A 26,433-nucleotide genomic window follows, 5' to 3' on the forward strand; every position below is an offset into this window, starting at 1 on the left:
CCTAAATATATGCCAATGGACTGTTGCAGTGGTGGCTGACATGAAGCCTGATTCTCTGCTATGACATGCAGACTAATTCTCTGCTGACATGAAGCCAGATTGTCTGTTACGGGACCTCTCTCCTCTGCCTGGGTGCTGGGCCTAAATTTATGACAATGGACTGTTGCAGTGGTGGCTGACGTGAAGCCTGATTCTCTGCTATGACATGCAGACTGATTCTCTGCTGACATGAAGCCAGATCGTCTGTTACGGGACCTCTCTGCTCTGCCTGTGTGCTAGGCCTAAATATATGCCAATGGACTGTTGCAGTGGTGGGTGACGTGAAGCCTCATTCTCTGCTATGACATGCAGACTGATTCTCTGCTGACATGAAGCCAGATTGTCTGTTACGGGACCTCTCTGCTCTGCCTGTGTGCTAGGCCTAAATATATGCCAATGGACTGTTGCAGTGGTGGGTGACGTGAAGCCTCATTCTCTGCTATGACATGCAGACTGATTCTCTGCTGTCATGAAGCCAGATTGTCTGTTACGGGACCTCTCTGCTCTGCCTGTGTGCTAGGCCTAAATATATGCCAATGGACTGTTGCAGTGGTGGGTGACGTGAAGCCTCATTCTCTGCTATGACATGCAGACTGATTCTCTGCTGACATGAAGCCAGATTGTCTGTTACGGGACCTCTCTGCTCTGCCTGTGTGCTAGGCCTAAATATATGCCAATGGACTGTTGCAGTGGTGGGTGACGTGAAGCCTCATTCTCTGCTATGACATGCAGACTGATTCTCTGCTGTCATGAAGCCAGATTGTCTGTTACGGGACCTCTCTGCTCTGCCTGTGTGCTAGGCCTAAATATATGCCAATGGACTGTTGCAGTGGTGGGTGACGTGAAGCCTCATTCTCTGCTATGACATGCAGACTAATTCTCTGCTGACATGAAGACAGATTCTCTGTTACGGGACCTCTCTCCTCTGCCTGTGTGTGTGCTGGGCCTAAATATATGCCAATGGACTGTTGCAGTGGTGGCTGACGTGAAGCCTCATTCTCTGCTATGACATGCAGACTGATTCTCTGCTGACATGAAGCCAGATTCTCTGTTACGGGACCTCTCTCCTCTGCCTGTGTGTGTGCTGGGCCTAAATATATGCCAATGGACTGTTGCAGTGGTGGCTGACGTGAAGCCTCATTCTCTGCTATGACATGCAGACTGATTCTCTGCTGACATGAAGCCAGATTCTCTGTTACGGGACCTCTCTCCTCTGCCTGTGTGTGTGCTGGGCCTAAATATATGCCAATGGACTGTTGCAGTGGTGGCTGACGTGAAGCCTCATTCTCTGCTATGACATGCAGACTGATTCTCTGCTGACATGAAGCCAGATTCTCTGTTACGGGACCTCTCTCCTCTGCCTGTGTGCTAGGCCTAAATATATGCCAATGGACTGTTGCAGTGGTGGCTGACGTGAAGCCTCATTCTCTGCTATGACATGCAGACTAATTCTCTGCTGACATGAAGACAGATTCTCTGTTACGGGACCTCTCTCCTCTGCCTGGGTGCCGGGGCCTAAATATCTGAGAATGGACTGTTCCAGTGGTGGGTGACGGGAAGCCAGATTCTCTGCTATGGAACCTCTCTCCAATTGATTTTGGTTAATTTTTATTTATTTAATTTTTATTTTAATTAATTTCCCTATCCACATTTGTTTGCAGGGGATTTACCTACATGTTGCTGCCTTTTGCAGCCCTCTAGCCCTTTCCTGGGCTGTTTTACAGCCGTTTTAGTGCCGAAAAGTTCGGGTCCCCATTGACTTCAATGGGGTTCGGGTTCGGGACGAAGTTCGGATCGGGTTCGGATCCCGAACCCGAACATTTCCGGGATGTTCGGCCGAACTTCTCGAACCCGAACATCCAGGTGTTCGCTCAACTCTAGTCCATACCACAAGAAATCTCTCATATGACCATAAAAGAGTATCTTCTTGGGTTTTAGTGATCAGTTTGCTAGCACCAGCTAATAAGCAGCTAGGTCTATCAATATCATGTTGGAGGGACGGTCCCTACTTTTGACCTAAGTCAGGGGCGGATTAAGTGCTTGACAGGCCCGGGGCTGTCTACCCAACTCGACCCAACCCCCCCTCCCCTCCATTATTACCCTCCATTATTATTATTTTTTCTGTATGAAGAGGCTGCGGTGCTTCGTAAGTGCCAAAGTCTCTTCCTAGGCCATATGACATCGTTCACATGATCTAGGTGCAGCTCTGTTTCATCTGAGTGATTAGGTCTGATCTGTAATACCATTACCAAGCACAGTGCTATCAAATGGACAGCGCTGTGCTTGGTAAGGAGCAAAGAGGCTGCGGCGCTCACTTTAACATCGCGGTCTCCTCAAACAGCTGATTGGCGGGGGTGCCAGGAGTCAGACCCCCACCATCTCATAACCCTCTAAATACAGATTTCATAGATGTTACCTGCAGTCCTATGTAAAACCCTACATGTGGGGTGTTACATAGGACTGCATGGAACATCTACTACATTATCTGCACACAGAAAGTTATCACTGTTATCTGGGCTGTTACATAGGACTGCAGGTGGCAAATTAAAATTTTAGTTGCCAAATTTAAAATACATATGATTATGATAAAAAAAAAAGACTTGGAGGAGAAGATGAGATGCAGGTGACAGTAGTGAGCCATCTCTACATATAGGGCAATACAACATCACATACCTGTTACATCCAGTGACATCTACTGTCATGTAGATCTTCTTGCCTCTTCTCCTCCGTTTGACCCAAACCGCCATGACTAATTCTTTCAGCCACGTCTCGTCTCTACAGAGTTTGTTACACAGACATGTTAGATTTCTCATAAATGGGGTATTTTATCAAATTGGTGTAAAGTACAACTGGCTTAGGGTCCCATAGCAATCAATCAGATTCCACCTTTAATTTTCCAAAGGAGCTGTGAAAAATGAAAGGTGAAATCTGTTGCTATGAGTAACTAAGCCAGTTCTACTTTACACCAGTTTGATAAATTACCCCAAAGGTCCCTATAGTGTCTACAGCAATTATAATGTCCCCTAGAGTGCCCCCAGTAATAATAACATCCTATATTGTGCTCCAGGTAATAATGCCTGTATAGTGTCCCCAAAAATAATGTCCCCTAATAAAAACGCCCCCCACTACCCCATATAGTAATTTCCCTGACACTACCCCCATATAGTAATTTCCCCGACACTACCCCCATATAGTAATTTCCCCGACACTACCCCCATATAGTAATTTCCCCCACACTACCCCCATATAGTAATTTCCCCGACACTACCCCCATATAGTAATTTCCCCCACACTACCCCCATATAGTAATTTCCCCCACACTACCCCATATAGTAATTTCCCTGACACTACCCCCATATAGTAATTTCCCCCACACTACCCCCATATAGTAATTTCCCCTCCCCCACACTACCCCCATATAGTAATTTCCCCCACACTACCCCCATATAGTAATTTCCCCCACACTACCCCATATAGTAATTTCCCCCACACTACCCCATATAGTAATTTCCCCCACACTACCCCATATAGTAATTTCCTCCACACTGCCCCATATAATAATGTCCCCCACATTGCCCCATATAGTAATTCTCCCCTCACTGCCCCATATAATAATTTCCCCCACACTGCCCATGAAATAATTTTCCCCCACACTGCACTCCCATGAAATAATTTGCCCCCACACTGCCCCCCATGAAGTAATTTGCCCCCACACTGCCCAATGAAGTAATTTGCCCCCACACTGCACTCCCATGAAATAAATTGCCCCCACACTGCACCCCCTCAAGTATTTTGCCCCCACACTGCACCCCCTGAAGTAATTTGGCCCCACACTGCCCACCATGAAGAGTTTGCCCCCACACTGCACCCCCTGAAGTGATTTGCCCCCACACTGCCCATTAATTAATTTGCCCCAAGTAATAATCTGCCACACATGAAGTAATTTGCCCCATTTAATAATCTGCCCCCCTCCGAACTGATTTTCTACCACACTGCCCCATGTCCTCCTCTGCCCCCCCCCCCCACCCCAAAGTTGGCACACAGAAACAATTTCTTTTTAAAAGATAATACTTACCTGTGTCCGGCATGGTGAGGCAGGCGCACATTCTTCATTGTCCTGCGTCCCTCCCAGCACAGGCGCGCGATGACATCGTCACGCACGCATGCACTGGGATTTCACTACCGCACTATTCGCTCCCGTGCCCCGCCGGAGTATGTGAGCGTTCAGGTCGGCGTTGGGCCCCCCAGGGACGCCGGACCCAGGGATACCAACTCGAACGACCCTATTATAATCCGCCACTGACCTAAGTCACTCTTTGCTTTTAAATGCCCATCTTTTTGACTTTGGAAATAGAGATGCATAAAAAAATAAAATCATACTTACATCATCAATTTGAGCACGAAGAGGCCGTCGCGGGCCATCTTGCTTGAAGCTCCTGCACAAAATCTTGTGCGCGGTGATGTATGATGTTACTATGCTGTCCGACGTGATGACATCATCACTCGCTGTGCAAGATTTCGCACTGGATGCTCAAGCAAGATGACCGCGGTGGCCTCTTCGCGCTCAAATGGATGTTCAATTTAATATTTTTTTAACAAACCCTGAAAGGCCGTAATATTGATCTCAGATACCGCGATCAGCGATGAACGCAGCGTCTGAGGGGTTCAATAAAGGGGGCAGCAAAATTGCCATTCCCTGTCATTGTACCCACTATTTACAAAGAAATGCGCCTCATGATGAAGTATTTCGCGAAGCAACCAAATCAAATTTTTGAGAACTTCACTCTTCTCTAGTTGTTATTATGGGGCATCAGTGAACATTATAGCAAGAAGGGTATAATAGGAGAGAACTACAACTCCCAGCATGTTCAGACTGTTATTATCGGGCATCAGTGGACATTATAGGGAGAGGGTTATAAGAAGAGAGAACCTCAACTCCCAGCATTACCAGACTGTTGTTACAGCGCATCAGTGGATATTAAAGGGAGAGGGATATAAGAGGAGAGAACTACAACTCACAAAATGTTCAGACTGTTATTATGGGGCATCAATGGATATTACATGGAAAGGGGTATAAGAGAAGAGAACTACACCTCTCAGTATGACCATACTGTCATTATAGTGCGTTAGTGGCCATTACATAGAAAGGGATATAAGAGACATACAACTCCTCGGATTTCTAGAATGTTATTATGGGCTATCAGAGTACATTACAGTGGGTAAATATAAAGAAAGAACTACAACTCCTATTGTATGACAACTTATAGATGGTAACACTAACCTCTCTCACACACACAGGAGCTCCACTGACATGGTGACATCACACATGTCCTTCATCATTTCTCTGCACTGCTGAGCTCTGTCTCAATGGGTAAATGGCGTGAAATATTATATATGAGCAACAGGCCTTGCACAGGCAGGGCTGCCATCAGAAATTTTGGGGCCCCTTACACAGCTCAAGGCCTGGGCCCCCCTCTTACCCCGCCCCTTTAGAATCTTTCCTGGCTCCGCCTCCCGGCCCCCCTCCACCCCCAATTTCATTATTTTTTTTTACAACTACAAAGAAAGTAAAAAGTGATAATCAGTGATTTCAGTAAGGAATTATTTTTTAACCAAATAATATGAAGCCTGCTACCACGACAAGGTAGACTCGGATCCGTTCGGGGCCGTTTGTGAGAGCCTTCAAACGGAACTCACAAGCGGAGCCCCAAACGCTAATGTGAAAGTAGCCTAACTTACAAAAGAAGCTATTCAGTCGTCTGCTGTGCCGTCCTCCGCTTGCTTTTGAGGATTCTTTCCCCTCCTTTCTCTCTCTTCCTCAGTGTGCAGGCGCAGTGTTATGGGGAATCTGTGGATGACAAACTGTTATGGGGGGGATCTGTGGATGACACACTGTTATGGGGGGGATCTGTGGATGACACACTGTTATGGGGGGATCTGTGGATGACACACTGTTATGGGGGGGATCTGTGGATGACACACTGTTATGGGGGGCATCTGTGGATGACACACTGTTATGGGGGGGATCTGTGGATGACACACTGTTATGGGGGATCTATGGATAACACACTGTTATGGGGGATGTGTGCTGTGACACACTGTTATGGGGGGGATCTGTGGATGACACACTGTTATGGGGGGGAACTGTGGATGACACACTGTTATGGGGGGGATCTGTGGATGACACACTGTTATGGGGGGGATCTGTGGATGACACACTGTTATGGGGGGATCTGTGGATGACACACTTATGGGGGGGATCTGTGGATGACACACCGTTATGGGGGGATCTGTGGATGACACACCGTTATGGGGGGGATCTGTGGATGACACACTGTTATGGGGGGATCTGTGGATGACACACTGTTATGGGGGGATCTGTGGATGACACACTGTTATGGGGGGATCTGTGGATGACACACTTTTATGGGGGGATCTGTGGATGACACACTGTTATGGGGGGATCTGTGGATGACACACTTTTATGGGGGGGGATCTGTGGATGACACTCAACCACTCTCAAACTTGTTAAATGGATCCCAAACACAATATGCACAATAATAACACCCCCCACCCCCTCCAACACTTAATTAACCCCTTCATGACCTAAACTTTTTTTTTTATAAGCAGCACACAGCTAAATGGGGCTGGGTGGGCTGGCAAGGGAGGGGTTAATAATAAGTGATGGATCATGGAGGATCATCATGGCCCTGGTCTGGATAATGTTGTCTTTGCTCGGGGGTAAAATGCAAAGCAGTTTTCTGGATTATCCCACAGGGCTAGCTAGCTGTGTGTTCTGACTGCAGCCGAACACACAGCTAAATGGGGCTGGCAAGGGAGGGGTTAATAACAATAAGTGATGTAGGATCATGGCCCTGTGGGATAATCCAGAAAACAGCTTTGCATTTTACCCCCGAGCAAAGACAACATTATCCAGTGCCATGATCCATCACTTATTGTATTGTTATTAACACCTCCCTTGCCAGCCCACCCAGCCCCTTGCCTTATGGATGGATACAAGTCAAGTAATAACCTAATTTAACCTAATGGACGTTATGGACCTAATGAATTATTAGGGGGGGGGGGGTCCATCCAAGTCCAAGAAGATCATGTATGTGATGGAGGAGAGGGTGAGGGCACTAGGGCAGCTGCACGCACGCACATTCAGACCTTGGTGGTAGGAATGATGTGTCCCCGTGCCTGGGCTAAAACACCCTAGATTCCCTGAGATGGTGAAAAGGGGAAATAAGAGCAGCCTGCTTGCACAGAACCTGGATGGGAGAGATGACACAAACACAACTAGACAGCAAACAACAGAAACTACACTTATCTTTTCTGAGCTGGAACAGACAACCTTCCTTCCTTGCTTCCAAGGCCAGACTGATTTCTATAACGCGCTCAGAGCACTGGAATTGAGAGCCATTTAAACTAATGACCCCACCGAGTGCACCTGATGGGAGGCGGATCCAGCACGACTCCAAAACAAACACTAAACACGTGCTGCTATTCTGGCCGACCTCAGCACATAGTCAGAGCAGGGCATGACAGGACCATTTTGTTTGTGAACCAAAAGGACTGTTGAAAATATTTGCAGCTACATGGGAAATAATAGTTGTGCTGTGATCTGCTGATTCACTGCTTAAAATGTAAAATGCAATGGTTCACTGCTAAAGTTATCAAATGGTTCACTCTTAAAGTTATTAGGATGTTTACTGAAAAGGTTAACTATGCATCATCAGTAATAAAAGTGGTTTATGTAACTTTGCTATGCACAGTGTATTCCAAAAGGCTAAATATGGGTAGAAAATAGTTAACTGGAAGCTCTTAGTAATAGTTGATCAGTAGTGGGCTGGACTCTTTTGCCCTCGTTAGGGTCTTCTAGTAAGCAAGCCAGAGAGAAGACCTGGTTGGTGTGTGCTGTGCCAAGCAAGCCGATACAGAACTATTCTCAAGGAAGATACGATTCCTTTGAGTGAAAACTGCCATAACAGCAACTTTGCTGGGAATTAACCTCTGATGAAATAAGCACTGGCTTTTTAAAGAAGGTTGAGGTTTAAGGGCCATGCATGCACAAAGTCAGTAAAGGTAATGCATGCACATGGCTTTAGACTTTTCACCTGCCAGACTACTGATAAAGACCTGCCATCTGATCTAAGACTGCACACCGTTGTTGGGCATTGCAGAGTGATTGCATGTGCAGCGTGCTTCCCTCCAGGGCCAATCGTGTTCCAGGTTTATAGGAATGCCGAGTGGTGTGGTGCGGCTTTAACAGTCTCTGTGTGTCATGGTGCTCCTACCTGGATACCATCGCTCTCCAGGGCTTGGCTCCTAAGCAATAAAAGGTATAAGTAATGGTGGAGAATAAGTCGAGTCCAGACTTTTATATCAACAGCTTCACTTGCATCCACTTGCATCCAGCCTTTGGCTGTTGACCCCCTTGCAATCTTCTATCTGTAAATCTGTAAGGATTCATGGTGCTCTATTTCCTGCTTCCCTCTGGAGAGACTCCTGGTGCATGAGGGGGAACTTTCCCCTCGCTGCTACATCTTGTCAGCTCCACTGTCTAGACTAGACTAGAACAATCTAGAGCTGCAATCCTTCCTTCTGGTAGGAAACAGAACTTGCCCATTTCTGCCCAAAAGGGAGAGAATGGAATGGTAAGTTCCATTCTATCTAAGGACTCTCTCTCTCTGCCAGATACACATCGTCATCCGCTGAACAACCAGGAACATTACATGAATATAACCGTTTCAGAGCAATATTATCAATGCACAGTGCGAAAAGACCTGGAATAAGTACACAGATGACATTGCGGTTAGTCGTTAAAGAGATCAGCAAGGTTAAGAAATGGTAATACCACTCTAGGGTATTGCACATGTGTTTGGTCAATTAGGAATATTGCTAGTATCCATAGAGAGAAACTCAGAGAAGACCACCATCAACACCACCTCCCATACAAAGCCATTGGGAAAAGTCTACTCTGCGAACTACCTGAAAATGTGCCTACTGCTAGTATTAGTACTGTGACACCAATTATTCAGTAAAGACAGTTTTTTTTTACTATAATCAAGTTGACCTGGTCAACGATATCCCCACTTGATCCAGGTTTTTCTTCCTATTCTCCTGCCTTGCACCGCGCTGCCCAACCACCACCAGGCAGGAGACCCAGAAGTCCAGGGTGTGTCTCGGGAGGAAGAAAGGTTATGTTCCTCCACTTTGCTGGATGTGCGGCCCTGGAAAGTGCCGGGTTTACCACCGTAGGGACTATGACCACCCTCATTGCCACCACCACCACTCCCTATTACCACGTCTCTCCAACTTCCTGCTAAATGTCATCCAGGGAATCGCCCATCAACCAAGAGGAAAGTAACCAAAGCAAAGCACTTTGACCATAACTAAATCTATGGGATAGTGGGGTGGTATAGGGGAAATTGTGCTGTCTAGTTAGTTCATTCCTTGAGGGAATCAGACCACTACAATTGGTAAGTGTTACTGTTCTACAACATTTCTAGTCGTCTTCTGATATCATTCTCTGGACTCTCGGTCTTGGTTTAATTTTATTATTAATGCTTCAAATTTGTAATACTTTGTTAAGAGATCAGCTACACACAGAAGCAAACCAGAACTCCCACCCACCCTAACTACAAAACACATAAAGCGTTCTTCTCCTCCCCACAATTTCCTGTCACAAATGCTAGTAAAACTGTGACATTTATATCTGAGGTCCCTAGCGAAGGGACAGGACTGAACTGGACAGGAGCAGACTGAACATCATACAGCAAATCATACAATGGGATCAGGTAAGAAAAGTAGGTGGTTCTTAGTATGTTCTATAGTGGAGGTCTAGTCTTATTAGTACATTATAAGGCTCAGATTCAATACTATATGGAAAATAGGAGAAAGTACCTGGAGAATTTTGAGTGAGTGAGGGGCAAAGAAACAACAACAAAAAAAAACATTGTAAATATATAAGTGACTGTTATAATATGACAGGTACATGTAGAGATAGAAAATGTATTAGGTATGGTAAAGAGGCACTTTTGGAAAATATTATTTATAAGGGGGAATAATAATTTAGGTTTTCCTGTAATGTTGAATCAGTGCAGGTTGAAAATCGTGCCAACCTCATACCATGTGATCTCTACAGCATATCAAATGTATATTCTCTTACTTATATGGATGTTTGTATTGTAAGTTGAGTTTTAGGAAGAAGCAAAGTAGTACCCTGCTTATCCTTTAAGGATTTTTTTTCTTTTCTTTTTTCAAAAGTTGCACATAGAAACCTACATAATATGGCCATATATGTAGTTCCCACATTATACTTCAATTCCCAAATATACTATCATATAATACAATGTAATACCAGGTGGTTTAAAGATAATTTTGGTAAAGAGGTTACCAATGACAAAGGGGTGGAGAAGGGGGTTGTCCCATCTGGGACATTTGTAGCATATCTCTAGGACATGTCATAAATGTCAGATAGGTGCAGGTTCCACCTCTGGGACCTGGTGCTATTTCCAGAACGGGACTCCAAAGTAAACAGAGAGCACACCACGCATGTGTATAGTCTTCTCTTTTCATTGCTATGGGACTTCCAAAAATAGACAAAGTGAGCACATTCAGCACAGCAGCAAATAAAAAGCAAGCCACACAAGTACAGACACCCCTCTATTCATCACTATGGAACTTCCAAAAATATACAAGCCAGGGAGGTACCATAAAGGTTCCAGATGGGAATACCCCTTTAATGGTAACAGCCATGTCTAGGGTACTAAAGGGTTTAATGGTGGTTTAGAGCTGTGAAGGCACAAATGTTAACCTTGGGTTGCTCCTATGGGGCACCTTGAGAAATGGTGGCCCAGGAAAAGTGCCCAGTTTATTATTCTGTAAAACCAACCCTGCCTACAAGGGGAGTATTGATTATATAGGATAAAATATTGCATTCACCCCACTGGATGTCAAAAATGGTTTGAAAAGAGAGAGTAAGATTTATGTGGTAAGGGGAGCATTGTGAGCGACATGAAAAATATAATTTTATGTTTTTCTTGGAGAAGAACGGGAAGTGGTAGATGGCTGAGAAGATCCTAAATAGTGTTGAGCGAATTAAAGTGTCCAAAGTAGACTCCAATTCGAATTTCAGGGAAAATTCGATTCGCCGCGAAACAGAATTTCCTCGTGCTTCATAGTAGTAAATCCATTTTCCCTGAAATGGGGTAAAAGAGAAAAACCATACTTACCTCATACTTACCTCATTTGTCAGAGCAGCCAAATTGAATTCTATAAAACTTTGCTCAACATTAATCATAAGGGTAAGAACGATACATGACACCTTGACATGCTAAAAACAGACAGCGGAAGGCATGTGTGCCTGACCGTGGAGAATAATTCAGTTGTGAAACAGGAGACAGAGGGTTTCATACTGTCACACTGAGGTGAGATACATATTTGGATCACATTTTAAGTCATACTTATCGGAAGGCAAGAAGTCAGTTGAAATAACCAGCTATAAGGTTCAGTGACTCATCCTGAGAATGGTATGACAAAGATAAGGACAGCTGAAATGTACTGATCGTAAGTGCTCAGTACGTGAATAGGATGCCATGCCATACTGTATCTCATCCATTTGTGCTGTACTAAATAATGAACTCTGTATTCTCCCACAATTCATGATAGGTCCTCAAATTGTCTGGATGTCAGCAGCTCCTTGGATCCATCTGCTCCCTTATCTGTTCCTGCCGCCTGTGGTGATGGGTAAATATAATACACTATAGATGCTAATACACTAGTGAAAAATGAAAAAGAGGACACCTGGAACAACCTGAACAACTTAGTGCAATTGACAATTGACTAAGATCGAGTATTGGATAGACAGTGGGGGGCACTCTATATCTGACCACTAATGGACATGTCCATTAGTGGTCAGATATAGAGTGCCCCCCACTGTCTATCCAATACTCACTCCTTCTATTTCGGTACTGGGGGTACCGCGGGGTGTGCACCTGGTCATTTCCTGTGATTTTGGTTGAGCCACTAACATACATTTTGACTAATTTACTAAGATTGACAAAGTATAAACTGCCAGCGGTGTTTGGTCAATGATCACACAACCAAGATGGTGCACTGTTTATTTTGGGTTCTTCAGCAGGGTACTGTATATGTTGAGGCAGGGGCACATTAATACAGGGTGGCATCTGTCCTTGCTGTGGTAACGGTCATACAGATGATGGATATCCTCCTGTGGTAGGTCATTTCAAGCTCTTTCAACTTTTAGCCAAAGTCAACCTTCAGCCAATGTAGTTGTTGGTTGCTCTGCATGTAAGATCCATCGCCTCATCCAGTCCCAGAAATTCTCTATTGAGGAGAGATCTGGCAATCGAGCTGGACAGGGAAACTGCTGAATACCCAGAAGACCATGTTGTGTAACATAGGTAGTGTGTGGGTGCGAGTTATCTTGTTGGAACACTAAGGGGGTCATTTATTAAGACCGGCGTTTTAGATGCCGGTCTTATTAACCCTGTGCGTTGGCAGTGGATCCGCTGAAGTCTAAATCTACACCAGCTTCCTTGCTGGCTTAAATTTATAAAATTTTTACCCCTGAAAACAGGCGTAGAAAATGATAAATGAGATGGGCCTACCCCCTTCCCCACCCACACCACACCTCCTTTTTTAGACCTGGATTGAGCGGTGAAAAGTCCCAGAGTGCGGCACAAATAACTTTTGCGCTACAATCTGTGCCAGAAATATGCCAAAAATAGGCAAATTTCTGTTAGTAAATGACTCCCCAAGTCTCAGAAGAAAATGAACACTGCAAAATTTGTAATGTAAAAACACTCCCAGAAAGAGTTATAAGTCCCAGTAAAAGTTATATGTCATTACGTTATATGTACCCCAAAATGACACCATTATAAACTACAACTGGTCGTGCAAAAAAACAAACTCTCATATGGCTAAATACATGGAAATAAACTGTTCTGAACCTCTGAAGGCAACAATGAAAAAATAAAAGAAATGACTTTACCATCATTTAAATGGGTTGTCCACGTACCTGAAAAAAATTGAGGCTGACCAGGCAAGGTCTTTAACCCTTTCACGTCCGATGACGTACATGTACGTCATCGGGACGGTCTTTAAATATGGCGCCCACTCGCGCGTGCAGCAGGCGCCATAGCCGCCGAGTTTCTGCTATTTTAAATAGCAGAGACCCGCGGCACATGTATGCGATCAGCCATAAGGCCGTGGTTAAATGTGACCTTCAGATGCCGTGGTTAAATGTGACCACGGCATTTGAGCAGTCTGGAAGCGGAAGTTGCAAACTTCCGCTTTGGTAACAGCGTTCCCCGGCTGAGATCGGGGAACCTGTTACTTCATTGAAATACAGCATTGTATTGTTATATTCCAAATGAAGTGTTCAATGATGTTTTTTTTTAACCATCAGTGAACACAAAGGGCAATCTAAGGGTGACTTAAAAAAAGTTTGAAAAAAGTTTTTACAAATATAAAAAAAAGGGCTTATGGCAAATGGTGTAATGGGAAAAAAATTAAAAACTGCCAATTTGCAATTTTTTGGGCACCATGGTCCTCAGTGTGGCCCTAGAAGCAATGTTTTGTTGGGGGAACACCCTATATTATGGCATTCAATTACTATGGTCCCACAGAAGTCAATGGGGTGCCCTATTAAGACTGCATAATGGAAACATTATTTCTATATATTCATTCTCCAGCACTAGATCATATAGAGCAGATGGATTGCCATGTTCTTGTGGTCATCTCAAGGTGTCACTCAATACAGTAGTGAAATTCTGGAGGTGTCACACGTTACAATAGTTTAAAAACATATAACTCTGGTCTTTTGTACCTGAGAAATTAGCACCTCAGTGAGAAGGTGAGAGCGGTAGGGAAGGGTTTTATGACTCTGCTCAAGGATTCCCCTTTAATAGATGTTAAATCAATCAGCTATGTTAGGTGTTAAAATCTACTGAATTAGCAGCACACAGTCAGAAGCCTTAATATAGTGGAATAGTGCATGAAAACCAAAGTCTGCATCTCACCCAGCTGCCAATGTGAAAAATATTAGATTGACATAGCAGCTGTATAGTGCCACCTAGTGAAACCCTGACATCTAGCAGTCTGGAGGAAGATGGTCTCACAGAACTTGAGTTACCACAATAGTTAGAAGTTCACCATACCTCCCAATGTTTTGCCAGGCAAAAGAGGGATACAGTACTTATCGTTTGTGGTGTGAAAGATCCATTTAGTCACTAAATATATGAATATTTTTTAATGTTATTTTACCATTACAATCATCTGAATAAAGATATTTTAAGGTTCAAATTGCACCAAATGTTGACATAATATATACGTGGGGTTCTAATAAACGGCATTTTAGTCAGTTTATTAAAGCATATTTATTTCCCAGGATAAAAAGAGGGACATTTAAGGAGCAAAGAGGGACAGAAGGACTTAGGACAAAAGTATGGAATGTCCCTCAGAAACCCTGGGGAAATATGAGTTTGTAAAAAAAAAAAAATTTTTAAAAGAAAGGGATCCGCTCACCACTGTCCCCTCAGGGTAGGTGCTCAAGTCCAAAATTGAGACACCCCTCAAAGCTAAGTTGAATTAATATAGTATAAAGGACTGGCACTCATATATGGAATATGAACATGATTTATTGGGAATACAAGAAATAAAAATAGAAATAAAATTCAGCCTGTCAATGTACAGTCTCATTAAAATACAATCATAAACACAATCAGATATAAAAACTCCTAGGATAATATATGGTGTAGGAGCCGATGGCACTCTGCTCAATCTGTATAAATCTTGTCTTGGACTGACAAAAGTGCCGTCGGTTTCCACCACCCTAAAATGGTATTCCTCTCAAAATAACCATGTATCGTCCCACAGACAGCAACTGATTAAACCCCGTTGGTTTCTGTGTGTCAAAATGTCCCGTATCCACGGACTCCAGAATGGCCGGGTAATCAGTGCTCTCTTTAAAACAATGCATCTATCTCCGCAACAGCTGTTGCAAACAAATAGCCAAATAATCCACTTTCAGTGAGGCAAAATGTCTATATCCGCAATGGCTCCTCACTGTTGCAAACGGATAATCTACCGATCGTACTGTCACCCTTTTCAGTAAGGACTTATTCCGCTGGCTGTTACAGACAGTAGATTATCCGTTTGCAACAGTGAGGAGCCATTGCGGATATAGACATTTTGCCTCACTGAAAGTGGATTATTTGGCTATTTGTTTGCAACAGCTGTTGCGGAGATAGATGCATTGTTTTAAAGAGAGCACTGATTACCCGGCCATTCTGGAGTCCGTGGATACGGGACATTTTGACACACAGAAACCCACGGGGTTTAATCAGTTGCTGTCTGTGGGACGATACATGGTTATTTTGAGAGGAATACCATTTTAGGGTGGTGGAAACCGACGGCACTTTTGTCAGTCCAAGACAAGATTTATACAGATTGAGCAGAGTGCCATCGGCTCCTACACCATATATTATCCTAGGAGTTTTTATATCTGATTGTGTTTATGATTGTATTTTAATGAGACTGTACATTGACAGGCTGAATTTTATTTCAATTTTTATTTCTTGTATTCCCAATAAATCATGGTCATTTTCCATATATGAGTGCCAGTCCTTTATACTATATAAATATGAGTTTGTGTTTCTTGTAAACCGGTATTCTGGTACTTATAGGCTGATATGTGTTACTCATAGTTGCCAACAGTGGCGAATTTGCAGGAATTGTCCTGACAAATTTCAGCTATCCTGAGCTGAAAATGAGTTGGGCTTATGTTAGCCCATCCCGGAAGGGGACGTTTCTGGTGGGTTTAGGGTTCTCGCAATTGGGTCATAAATGCCCCAGATTTACAAACTGCTGCCAACACTTACCGCATAAACCTCGGATAATAATACCATGCAGGCTTTATTGAAGAAAAATTAACCATAAAATGTAAAAATGAAAATATAGGCTCCTAAGATGTCCTTATATAAATGTATTAATTTCTCATGAATATCTACTACCTCCATTTTCTCTCATACTCTTATGCTTATGTAAGTGTTCTGATGGTTCTGATGATTATATCCTACCATTATATTCCAGATTTCCAGAACTAGAAACCTCAGATTGCTTGTAGACACTCCCAGAGCAGCGCAATCAATCATGGAAGTTAGGTGGTTGACTAAGGAGGATGATAGTATAGGTGTAACCTACCATCGAAGTGGGGTGGTGTTTGCCTCAGAAGCTTGGTACTAGGTGAGGGAGGCACCAACAAGTCCTTCTATAGTTAAGCTATCTAGTGAGAGGATTAGAGCAGCAGTGGATCTGTAAGTTGAGTATGCTTATCTTATTTTTGTTTTTATTTTTTGCAACATGATGATCTTTTTTTGTTAAATGAACACAGTAAGTAGCTCACTTGTGACATGAGTTGTGGTTATACAATGATTCATATGTGCTGCTTGTATCATGTTTCCTACATTGAAAAATGAGATAACAAATACAGAACCATGGCCAAAATAAAAGACACCTATATAAAAGTCACATGCCTGTTCATCACACCCTGGAGTGAGAAATCCATTCATTCCTTTGATTAAAAGTATTTAGAATCTCTCTTCATCTGCTCGACGGCCACGACTGTGCCCAGTAATTGATAATATAAGAAATATTCCCTTTCTTGTAAAGCAGGCATTCCGTTGTAGATCTATCAAGCATCTTCAGGAAAAGAGGTTTTATAAAGCGTTAGAAGATGGTGCAGTCTGTTGTTTGATGCACTTTCAATCCATTTGCAGTTTATTTAGGTAATAGTATGACTTTCGAACCATACGAATTTACCAATTTTTAGTTGGCAAGAACTGACGAACAGTTCAGGCCACGATTGGATTATAGCATTAAAGAGGTTGTCCCACAACAAAAAAAACATGCATCACCCATTCACAGGATAGGAGATAAATATATGAGTGATGGAGCCATCACTGATCCCAAGAACAGGGGTCCCATGTCCCCCTTTTGAATGGAAAGACGGTCTTGTGCACCAGGATAACTCATCAGTATAAAAATTCTAAACAACCCCTTTAAGGCTATGTTCATATGGTGATTTTGACACTATTAAACCATGGTTTCTGCCTTGGTTTATTTCATTTCAGCAACATGGACTTGCTTGCAGTTTAGCCCCATTGAATGGAGCTAAACCATGAGCAGACTCTTGGCATGGTTTCCAGTGATGTCCATGTGGAATCCACACCAAGAAAGAACATGTCTATTCTTAGTGCAGTGTGGAAAAGTAGATGTACATAATCCATGGCCACATGAATGGCAGCACAGATTACCATTAAAATCAATGGGAGGCAGTTGCACCATGGATGCCGCATGGTTCTTAGTGCAGAATCTGAGCTGAAATCCATGGAAGATTAGATATCATGTTAAAAAGAGTACCAAATATTGCTTACTGCTAAAGTCATATATTCAGTCCATGTCAACTTCAATTTAAGAAGTCAACAGTTTTGAACCTGCAAAGGAGAGGGGTTGTGGAGTGTTTTACTGCAGCAAGTTGACGGTTGTTCGGCATTTGGTTATGCCTACTTGTAGTGGCAGTGCGCTCCAAGTTAAAGGGGTTGTCATCTAAAACATTGGTGGATATGCCACCAATATTTGATAGCTGTGGGTCCCACCTCTTGGGCCTGCAGCTATCTCTAAAACTGAGCCCACAAAGTGAAGGAGAGCAGATCACGCATGTGTGGCCCCCCTCCATTAATTTCTGTAGGAGTGCAGCAAATATTCAAGTACTGGCATCAGCCCCATAGAAGTGAATAAAATGGTGGTGGCGCTTGCGCGGTGTGCTTCCAATTCACATGCGGACCGCTCTCCTTGATTTTGTCGGCTCTGTATTAGAGATAGCTGCGGGTCCCAGAGGTGAGACCTACAGCTATCAGACACTGGTGGCATATCATAGCCGTATGCCACCCAATGTTTGAAGGGTTAAAACTGCTGATGAGCTTCCTTTAACCAAGTACAAAGGGAGGCAACAGTGTCTATCTGCAACATAGAATTCAAAGGGTAAAAGAGCAAATCAGGGATGGACCCTCAACACTAATTTGACTGAACTACAGTTGAATAGCAATGGATAGCAGTGTCATATAAGTAGCTCATCTGCACAAAATCTAGGCAACATAAAATCACCAAATGCGACTCTAAAACCTGTCTGATAGTAAGTGGAGATATAAACACACAGAAGGCCTTTCTAGCATATAACCTATGTCACAGATTCTACTGACAGGAAAACCAATGGACACCACAATGGAAGCTGATGGACCTCATTTTTATTCATTGGAGATAGTCATGTGCCAGTGATATCCACTCTGCAATGGGTCCGACACTACAATGTCGTTATAGACCACAGCACACATGTGAACAGAGCCTAAGGCAGGACTAATGCTACACACATTCTGCTGATATCAATAACCAGTACAACCTATAATGAGCCCCTTTTTTCTCTCTCACTTCAGCACATCTTGACTGCACATATAATTCCTGGACCCTCTTGTCCTGTTCATGGGATGCAGATGGCAATTTCACATCAAGCCCATGCTACATATCCGCAAATGTTATTGATGAAAAAAGGTGAGTTCCCCTATGTAATGGTGGTGGAGTCCACTGTCGGACTGGAGCACCTTCGGCCAATCAGTATAAATGATTATAAGGTCTGGTCCTAGTTAAGTGAATGGGATAGAACACATGTACAGAAATTACAGTGCGCCGCCACTGCAAGCAAGATGATGCACAGTGTAATCTTGAAGAGTAAGTGGCGCTCGCACGAACACGCCTCCTCTACAAACAGCTGATCGGCCGGGGTGGTGGGATTCAAACCCTCACTAATCAGATATGGATAATATGTGAATCGCGGCACACAGTTTCTTTTAGTTGCAATTTAAGACATTTATTGGTGTGATATCATACAAAGGTCATGATCCAGTTACATTTAAAGTCGAGATAGGTGACCACTCTTGACAATGGTGACCAGACGTTCACCATTGTCAAGAGTAGTCATCTATCTCGACTTCAAATGTAACTGGTTTATGAACTTTGTATGACATCACACCAATAAATGTCTAAAATTGCAGCTAAAAAAATCAGTGTGCCGCAATTCACATATTAATATTTACGACTATACAGTCTTCACTGGCACCAGTAACTGTAGTGTGCGGTGCCCCACCTCTAATATTAATCAGATATTGAGGACCTATCCTGAAGATAGGTCATCATCAATAGTGTTGAGCGAAGTTATGAAAACTTCGATTCGGCTGCTTCGCCGAATTTCACAACGAAATTTGCTTTGTGACTAATTACTTTGTTACAAAGTGCATTTCTTTGTAATTAGCAGGCACAATAACTGTGAACGGTCCCCATTGAACCCCTCAGATGCTGTGTTCATTGCTGATCGCGGCATCTGAGAATAAGGGTCCATTCACACGTCCGTTTTTTCTTTCCTGATCTGTTCCGTTTTTTGCTGGCTTTTGTGTTGACAGCATACGTCACCGGACACCGGTCTTCAATCATGATGGCCGCGGTGGCCTCTTTGCACTCAAATGGATGAGGTGAGCTTGTATTTTTTTCCCCCCCATTTCAGGGAAAATTGATTTGTTACCACTTACCATGAAGTACAAGGAAATTCAGCTTTGCAGCTAATTGAATTTTCCCTGAAATTCGGATCGAAGTCCACTTCAGATACTTTGATTCGCACAACCCTAGCCATCAATATAAACCCTCTGCACAACCACTTTAATTAGAACCGTTTTTTGCTGCTCATTTCTATTTTATTCTATATGAAAGGCTGGCTAATGCAATACAGTTATGTGTTTAAACAATAGACACGTTTCTGACCTTGAAAGTATTGTTATCTTTGCAAGGCAAGACTTTGGTAATGGACTTCTTTATATCACCAGACGTCATAGTGATGCACTTATGCGTAAATGTGTGTGGGTGTACTCTGCTCTCTAAATGTAATAATAACCTCTGACAGTATTTACCACACCAATGTTAGAACTTTTCAATTGTGAATAGTTTTTTACCACATTGTGCTTGGAGGTCAGTATCTTCAGGTGCATGCACTGTATACTTCCATTTTCTGAGTATAACAGAAGTAAATAAAATAAATGTTCTAGATATTTGATCCTTGGTTTATCACTGCAACCTCTGAGAGATATGTCCTTCCGTACTGTTATGCAATGGATGTGGGTTGACTGTGTCAACCAACAGATTTGACTTGGGTCTACTCCTAAGGGTGTTATCCTGGCAGACCTGGTCCTGGTTTTCACCCTTTAATCCATGTGCAGGGAGCTGGACTTCGCTGCAGGGGAACCACCAAGCAGCTATCTCCTTGAGTAGTCTCTGTATGACTGACAGCTGACCCATGGAGGTCTAGAAACCGAGGGATCACGAAAAACCATAGTCAGGAACAGGCCAAGGTCAGGACAGGCAATGTATGAGCTAAACAGTTAACAGTTCAAAGTCAGGGTGGGCAGCACAGGGTCAATACGGAATATAGGTCACATCAGGCAGAGGAGGGTATATATCAAGAAATATGCAGAAGTTGGTAGATGGGCAGACAAACAAGCTATGACATAACCTAGCAGGATAACACCGGGCTCGGAATCTGTTACTCAGGCATCCTCCCATAGGGGATGCCTAAAGTATGCCAAGGTGCCCAGCCATAGACTGGTGTTAATTATGGTGTGCACCTGCTGGCCATTTAAAAGCTGGAGGGGGAGCGCGTGCAACCTATGGGCAGAGAAGAGGCGTTGCTGCCAAGCAGGCCACAGTCTGCTTGGAGGGACAGAACAACCCTGGTGGCCAGAAGACTGGGCCAGATGAGCAGAGCAGCAGCAGCCAAAGGCCTCCACTATAGTAGTATCCTCCCTTAATCTTTTCTTTGGTCCAGATTGCTGCAAAAATCTGTTCAGAAAAACAGGAGCAATAATGTTTTCAGCTGGCTCCCAAGATCTTTACCCTGGTCCATAAGCTTCACAATCCACCAGGAAGAAGGTTTTACCTCTGACTTTCTGTATATCCAGAATATCCTTGACCTCATACTCATTTTCTGGAGTATGGTTAAACACAACAGGCTTTAGAAGAAAAATAGAAAATGGTGCCAACTTGTATGAGGGTACCTTGAGTCTGTTTTTGGAAGAGAGACAGATCTTGTCCCCTGGAGAATGTTGTAGTGGAGTCCTGTGCATAGGATCAGTGGACCTTTTCATTCGAGCAGAAGCCTGTAAGCTAAAATTGAGGAAAAATAAGCACAATGGATAGTCAATTTAAAAAGTTTTTTAACATTTTTATTAATTTTCTGTTCTTCTGGAGGACCAGAAGATTGAAAAGTAAACGAAGATGTGAACCTAGCCTTACGAAGGACTGCCAATTAAATATTTTCTACCCATTCATAGCCTTTTGGAATACAGAGTGCATGGATCATAGCATCACAGTAAACATTTTAACAGCTTTAGTAGTGAACCATAATATTAACCCTTTAGCAGTGAACCATAACATTAACTCTTTTTCAATGAACCAGCAGGTCACTGCATGTGGATCTATTTACACTCCCCTAAAGAATTATTAGGAACACCTGTTCTATTTCTCATTAATGTGATTATCTAGTCAACCAATCACATGGCAGTTGCTTCAATGCATGTAGGGTTGTGGTCCTGGTCAAGACAATCTCCTGAACTCCAAACTGAATGTCAGAATGGGAAAGAAAGGCGGGCTACCACTCATCACCACTACAAATAGGAAAAAGAGGCTACAATATGCACGAGCTCACCAAAAGTTGACTGTTGAAGACTGGAAAAATTTTGCCTGGTCTGATGAGTCTCGATTTCTGTTGAGACATTCAAATGGTAGAGTCCAAATTTGGCGTAAACAGAATGAGAACATGTATCCATCATGCCTTGTTACCACTGTGCAGGCTGGTGGTGGTCGTGTGGGGGATGTTTTCTGGGCGCACTTTAGGCCCCTTAGTGCCAATTGGCCATCGTTTAAATGCCACGGGCTACCTGAGCATTGTTTCTGACCATGTCCATCCCTTCATGACCATCATGTACCCATCCTCTGATGGCTACTTCCAGCAGGAAAATGCACCTTGTCACAAAGCTCGAATCATTTCAAATTGGTTTCTTGGACATGACAATGAGTTCACTGTACTAAAATGGCCCCCACAGTCAACAGATCTCAACCCAATAGAGCATCTTTGGGATGTGGTGGAACGGGAGCTTCGTGCCCTGGATGTGCATCCCTCAAATCTCCATCAACTGCAAGATGCTATCCTATCAATATGGGCCAACATTTCTAAAGAATGCTATCAGCACCTTGTTGAATCAATGCCACGTAGAATTAAGGTAGTTCTGAAGGCAAAAGGGGGTCCAACACTGTATTAGTATGGTGTTCCTAATAATTCTTTAGGTGAGTGTATATGCCCCTCAGCTTTATGAACACCCTAACACCATGGAGTCAATCGAAGAGCTCAGAGGTCAATGGCAGGGGGAGGCAATACTTATTCTTGACAGTAATTTTAATTGATACATGGCCGAAGGGAGATGTCCTTTTCTTAACTACTTCCCCACCATCGTATGACTACATATGTCTGTGGTAGGGTCTTTGGTGCCCTCTCCAGAGCGAGATATTTGTTTGTGATCAGCGATAATGGCAATCAAGGACATTTAATCCTGGTAAAAAACCTGGAAGCATGGACTTCCCAGGCAGGAATGCTTTCCCCTTGCTGAAATCTGGGAAGGCATTCCTTAGTAGTAATAGACCATAGCCTATACAAGGCTTCTGCTCCTTTTACTGGTATATTCCAGTTCAGACCTGCAAGAGGCAGCACTGCATTGGAATATACTGAATTTTGCATTCAGTAGTGGATAAAATTCCATTGCTAAATAAAAATGATTGCATTTTGGGAACCCATTTCCCTAAAGTTAAAAAGCAGTAATTAAAAAAGTTTAAAAAATATAAAAATATAAAAATTCTAATTACTCCCCTTTCCCCATAATTAATATAAAAATGAATAAACAATTTAAAAAAAATACCATTATAGGCATTGCTGCATCTGAAAATGCTGTACTATTAAAATATAAAAATATGTATCCCATATGGAGAATGGTGTAACAGAAAAAAAAATCTAAATAGTCCATTTATAGTTCTTTTCATCAGTTCACCTCCCCCCCCCCCCCCCCCCACAAAAAAAAAAGGATAAAAACTGATCAAAAAGTCATGCATATCCCAAATGGTTATTACTAAAAACTACAGATCACCCCGTAGATGTAACTATAAGTGTGGTATTGTTGTAATCATACTGACCCAGAGAATGAACGGCACAGGTTAGTTTTACAACATAGTGACAGCCGTAAAACCAAAACCTATAAAACTGTGGCAGAATTGAATTTTTTTAAATTAAACTACATTTGGAATTTCTTTCCAGCTTCCCACTATATCGTATGCAATATTAAATGGTGCCATTACAAGGTAAAACGTATCCCAGAAAAAACAAGCCCTTGTGCAGATATTATAAATGAAAAAATAAAAAAGTTATATCTAAGGAAAGTCAGGGAGTAAAAAATGAAAACACAAAAATGGAAAATCTCCAGGTAATGAATTGGTTACCAAAGAAGAAACTGGCACATGCCAGCAAGGACTACTTCTGGATGAAGCCGTTTTTAAGGTTCTCTTTAATATGGACAGACATGGCCTGTGTCTTGGATAGAGACAGCGGATAGACACGGCTGTGTGGTGGAGTAATTCCTTGCATTGGATTGATTGAGTAGTCATAGGCACAATGCTGTGGCATAGACTCAGCCTTCTTCTTATTGAAGACATCTGCAGGAGGTAGACACTGTGGATTCTGAGGAACATGTGTAGCCTGGGCTGGTTGTAGAAATTTCAGAAAATGGGAGTGCCAAACAGAACCACAATGCAAAATCTGCCACAAGTTCCAATCTATAACTGGACTATGCATATGGAGCCAGCGCACTCCTAATAGGAGAAGACTAGTAGACACAGGCAAGACATAGAAGGAGATCATCACCATGTGGAAAACTCCCGCTTGAAACTCCATGGGCACAGTGATGTATTGTACAGATTCTGTTAGTGCCATCTCATTAATGAATGTCAACACTAAGGACTACTTCAACCACTTAGTAGGAATACAGCATTTGGTTACCAAAGCCTAATGCAGAACCTTGCCGAGAGGTTCGAACATAATGACCTTTGGTTCTGCAAAGCATGCACAAGTCTTTGTTGTGTCTACAATATGGTGACACTCCTCCTCAGACATTCGAACTTTGTCCAACTGCATAATCTCTGGAGCTAGGGCTGCTCCTAAGGCCATTATCCGTGCATTCCCCTGGTTTTTACCCTTTAACCCATTTACAAGGATCTGGACTTCGCTGTAAGGGAACCACCAGGCCACTGCCTCCTGGAGTAGTCTCTGTATTCATGACAGCTCACCCATGGGGTCGAGGCACAGGAGCAGGGAGCGATCAGGCAAAACCATAATCAAGGACTGGCCGAGGTCAGGGCAGGCAGAGTATGAGCTATACAGTAAAAAGTACAAAGCCAGGGCAGGCAGCACAGGGTTAATACAAAGTACAGGCATAGGTCAGCTTTAGCAGAGGAGGGTCAATGTCCAGAAAATAGGCAGAAGTCGGCACACAGGCAGGCAAATGAAATTCAGCACACCTTAGCAGGATACTAGCAGACTCTGAACCTATTGCTCAGGCATCCTCCTATAGGAGAAGGTGCCTAAAGTACACTAAGATGTCTAGCCTTAGGCTGGTGTGAATTAGGGTGTGCACTGGAACTTTAAGAGGGAGTGCGCATGCCCGCATCCTATAGGCAGAGGATGAGTAGCCTTTCTGGCAAGCAGGCTGCAGCCGGCATGGAAGGACAAAGCAAACCCAGAGGTTAGGCCCTCTGGGAATAAAGGAAAGGTGAGAGGCAGGTCATAGAACATAAAAGACTGGGGCAGGTGATATGACAGGACCAACTTTGTAAAAAAAAAAAAAAAACAACAACATGGTTTTGCGGTACTATGTCAGGAGTTGTTTATGCTATATGTGTGTATATGTGGCCACCTAGTGGCTGAGACATATGATTCAACAAATAGGCATCTGGAGTATTCACCTAAAGGGTTTAGACAAGATCACAAAGAAGCTGAGGAAATTGACTATGGACTGGGAAACAAGCTCACAAACATTCCATATCCTCTTCCAAAATGTATGTACTGTAGGTAATTACACATTAGAATGTCTTACTAAAAAACACAATAGAAAGAAGATGCCTATTTTAGAATTTCTGTTAACTAGACCACAATGAATGTGAGTCAAATGGTGGTCCAAAGGCACTGAGTAACAACCAGCATTGTCATATTAATGGAAATACTGAGTTTGAACTTGGGACCTCTTTGATTGCACAGGGCATGTACTGCTTTCAGTGCTATCCCCTTTCCGCTCATATATTGGAGATTTCCATATTTCCAAGTTTGCTCTCAGGCTCACTGTTGTTCAGTTCAGCTACCATAAACTTTATGGCCTATCTACTTTTCACAGCTGATTCCAGGTTAGAAACAAGATGTTATGCAACCAGTAGCTGAAGTGGTAGTCAAACCAGACAATTCTCTTAGCCAAATGTTACTGTATTTACCATATTTCAACAAAAATTGGCCCATGGGTATACGTGGCTCTGATTTGTAGCATTAGCCATAATCTTTGCACCTAAATGCTTGTTGTAAACCTGTATGGGGATTTGTGCTGCCCAATCTGAGAGTAGGATATGATAGAGGGGGAAAAGCTGATCTCTAGGTTTATATGATTGGTAGAACATTTTCTGGGTAAAAGGCAAAGAAAATGCTGACAGAACTCCTAGGAGAGACCGTGAGAGTCCCACACACATACAGTGATTCATAGTTTTTCCTGTATCATTGTGTACTCAGAAGGTTGTCAGTCATCTGATGTGGGAGGAGTAATCAGGACTCTCACTGCCTATCCTAGGAGTCCTGTCGGGATTTACTCTGCCTTTTACTCAGAAATCCTTCTCAAAATCACATAAACCTATATATCACAGAGATCAGCTTCTCTTCCTCTATCATAATATGATCTTGGATAAGACAGCAGAAATCACCTAACAGATTCACTTTAAGCTTAGCATTGTGGTATACTGTATGTATGGTGTATTTTACAACAAAATGTATTTAAGAAAAAAAGATTTCTTTCAAAAATGAGATATTTGCAGATTAGATTATTTTTACCTAAACAAAACTCATATCAAGCCTTCTGTCCAGTAATTGCCAGTGAAAATTTCAGAAAGTAAATCTACCTGCTATAAAACAGCAAT

At 42.9% G+C, this 26,433-nt stretch overlaps 1 protein-coding gene across 4 annotated transcripts in view; it reads left to right on the forward strand.

Moving 5' to 3' along the window:
* The first annotated feature begins 9,736 nt into the window (after positions 1–9,736).
* The window catches only part of IL2RB (interleukin 2 receptor subunit beta), a 54,651-nt gene continuing 37,954 nt past the window's right edge, over positions 9,737–26,433 (forward strand). For 2 of the 4 annotated variants that reach the window (XM_044301714.1, XM_044301713.1), the window contains exons 1-3: positions 9,737–9,839; positions 11,713–11,790; positions 18,558–18,672. The gene's annotated coding sequence lies outside the window, so the exon portion shown is untranslated. The remainder of the gene's footprint in view (positions 9,840–11,712; positions 11,791–18,557; positions 18,673–26,433) is intronic. The other 2 variants (XM_044301715.1, XM_044301716.1) reach the window with 1 other exon arrangement.

This window comes from Bufo gargarizans, chromosome 7 (assembly GCF_014858855.1).
Source record: "Bufo gargarizans isolate SCDJY-AF-19 chromosome 7, ASM1485885v1, whole genome shotgun sequence".
Taxonomy (NCBI): domain Eukaryota; kingdom Metazoa; phylum Chordata; class Amphibia; order Anura; family Bufonidae; genus Bufo; species Bufo gargarizans.